Source organism: Rhincodon typus, chromosome 41 (genome assembly GCF_021869965.1).
Source record: "Rhincodon typus isolate 14 chromosome 41, sRhiTyp1.1, whole genome shotgun sequence".
Taxonomy (NCBI): Eukaryota; Metazoa; Chordata; class Chondrichthyes; order Orectolobiformes; family Rhincodontidae; genus Rhincodon; species Rhincodon typus.
In genome coordinates this window covers 12107065-12110084 of record NC_063372.1, presented here as the reverse complement: position 1 = coordinate 12110084, position 3020 = coordinate 12107065, and the positions used below count along the sequence as shown (strand labels likewise).

The 3020-nt window shown below is 49.8% G+C and overlaps 1 long non-coding RNA gene across 1 annotated transcript in view; it reads left to right on the top strand.

Moving 5' to 3' along the window:
• The window catches only part of LOC125487438, an 8838-nt gene extending 5913 nt beyond the window's left edge, over positions 1 to 2925 (top strand). The window contains exon 3 of the long non-coding RNA XR_007265898.1: positions 2856 to 2925. This is a non-coding gene — a long non-coding RNA (uncharacterized LOC125487438). The remainder of the gene's footprint in view (positions 1 to 2855) is intronic.
• Positions 2926 to 3020: the final 95 nt, after the last annotated feature.

Genomic DNA, 3020 nt, shown 5'->3' with positions numbered 1-3020 from the left:
GCGACTTCTCTCTCTCTTTCTCGCGACTTCTCTCTCTCTGTCGCGACTTCTCTCCCTCTCTTTCTCACGACTTCTCTCTCCCTTTCTTGCAACTTCTCGCACTCTCTTTCTTGCGACTTTCTCTTTCTCGTGACTTCTCTCCCTCTTTCTCGTGACTTCTCTCCCTCTTTCTCGCGACTTCTCTCTCTCTTTCTTGTGACTTCTCTCTCTCTTTCTCGCGACCTCTTGCTCTCTTTCTCGCGACCTCTCTCTTTCTTGCGACTTCTCTCTCTCTTTCTTGCAACTTTACTCTCTCTCTCTTTCTCGCGATCTCTCTCTCTCTCTCCCGACCTCCCTCTCTTTCTCGCGACTTCTCTCTCTCTCTCGCGACTTCTCTCGCTGTCTTTTTTGCGACTTCTCTCTTTCTTGCGACTTCTCTCTCTCTTTCTCGCGACTTCTCTCTCTCTCTTTCTCGCGACTTCTCTCTCTCTCTTTCTCGCGACTTGTCTTTCTCTCTCCCCATCTTTTACGACTCTCTCTCTCTCTCTGCCTCGCTTGTGACTTGTCTCTCTTTCTCTTTCACACTTGCGACTTTTCTATCCCTTTCCCTCTTTCCCACTCACGACCTCTCTCTCTCTCCCTCTCCTTCGCTTGCGGCTTCTCTCTCTCTCTCTCTCTCTCCGTCGCCCATGTCGAAGACCATCTTTCATGTCCCTCCAGCTGCCAGTTCGCTTTCGAACATTGCCCCTCCAGCGAGACGTCTCAGGGGTCATTTGTAACCCCCCCCACCCTTCCCTTCGGCCATGAGGTAGCTATCTACAGTTCACAGGGAGGTGAAGGATATGCTTCAGGCTGGGTGAGGACGGGGTGGGGAGAGAGAGAGACAGACAGACAGACAGAGAGAGATAGGGTTAAGAGTGTGGACAGAGAAGGACTCAGAGAAGGACTCAGCACAGTCTCGGAATAAAGGGGCACCAATTGAAGACTGAGATGAGGAGGAATTTCTTCTCTCAGAGGGTTGTGGGTCTTTGGAACTCCTTGCCACAGAGAGCTGTGGGGGCAGAGCCCTTGTATCTATTAAATGCTGAGATGATAGATTCTTCAGTTCTGAGGACAGCTTAAACAAATGGCGTCTAGAATTTAGAAGGCCAAGGGGTGATCTGATTGATGCATACAAGATATTAACAGGAAAAGACAGGGTGGATAAAGATAAACTTTTTGCACTGGTTGGGGACTCTGGAACGAGGAGGGGAACTGCTTGAGGATGAGCTCCAGACCATTCGGGAGAGACGTTAGGAAGTACTTCGACACTCAAGGGTGGCGAGGCGATGGCCTAGTGCTTTTATCACTGGGCTGTTAATCCATAGACCCAGGTAATGTTCTGGGGACCTGGGGTTCAAATCCCACCACGACAGATGGTAGAAATGGAATTCAATAAATATCTGGAACTAAGAGTCTAATGATGACCATGAATCCATTGTTAAGCGTTCGAAAAACCCATCTGGTTCAATAATGTCCTTTAGGGAAGGAAACTGCCATCCTTACCTGGACTGGCCTACATGTGACTCCAGACCCACAGCAATGTGGTTGACTCTTAACTGCCCTCTGGGTAATTAGGGATGGGCAATAAATGCTGCTTGGTCAGTGATGCCCTCATCCCGTGAATGAATTAAAAAAAAGGTTTGGAAAGCCGAAAGAACTGTGCAGTCGCGAGAGAAATCTCAGCAGGGCTGGAGAGAGCAGCATTTGGAGAGAGAGAGAGAGCAAGAGTTAACGTTTCGGATCCAGTAACCTTCCTTCAGAACCCAGTTAACCGGAAACATTAACTCTGGTTACAAGACATTGGTGAGGCCTCTTCTGGAGCAACTGTGTCCAGTTCTGGTCGTTCCCCTGTTATAGGAAGGATATTATTAAGCTGCAGAGGGTTCAGGAGAGATTTACCAGGATGTTGCCGGGAATGGAGGGCTTGAGTTATAAGGAGAGGCTGGGACTTTTTTCACTGGAGCGTAGGAGGTTTGAGAGGTGACCTTATGGAGGTTTATAAAATCATGAGGGGTCGAGGCAGGGTTAATGGTGGATGTCTTTTCCCTAGCTTGGGGGCTTTCAAGATTGGGGGCATATTTTTACGGTGGGAGGAGAGAGATTTAAAAAAGACGTAAGGGTGGTTTGTGTGTGAAATGAACTTCCTGAGGAAGTGGTGGGTGTGGGTACAGTTACAATGTTTAAAAGACATTTGGATAAGTACATAGGCAGGAAAGGTTTGGAGGGACATGGGCCAGGAGCAGGCGGGTGTGGGACTGGTTTAGTTTGGGAACACGGACTGGTTGGGCCGAAGGATCTGTTTCTGTGCTGTATGACTCTATGATTCTGCCAGACCTGCTGAGTTTTTCCAGCAATTTCTCCATGGGTTCCAAACTCTCTTCCCACAAATGGCACGGATGACGGACCAGTTGCCAGTTTTAAATCAGAGCTGGATCAATCTTCGTGAAGCAGAGGGACCGAGGATCTCACCAAATTAGGGAACAGGCTCAGGGGGCCGAATGGCCTTGCCCAGCTCGTTTGCCGCTCAGTCGGGGACTTGAGGGTAATGGGAAAAGGGCGGGAATGTTGGATCAGCCACGATCGTGTTTAATGGCGGAGAATGTTCGAGGAGCCGATTTTGAGCTGCTATCTCTGACGGGCTTACCTGTGTTTAAAGTGCGGCACGAGTTTGGATCCACTCCCCCCACCCCACCACCCCAGCCTTCCCCCTGCCTGATATTTTCCAGCCGTCTCCCCGACATTCCGAACATTTGGTGGTGGGGCGTTTTCCCAGGTCTGGTCGGTGCCGCACTTTGAAAGTTAGGATTTAATTTTCTGTGTTACTTCCGCTGCAGGTGAAAGATTGGAGGAGTCAGTCACAGCGTTCCTGCACCATGAGTGACAGCCCATCTGTGTCCTTACCTGTAAGTACACCCCACTCCTCCTGGCAGTCTGTATGCTGTCCCCCCCCTACCCCATCAAACACTCCACAGGACAGGGTTAGTAAATCTCCCTCTACA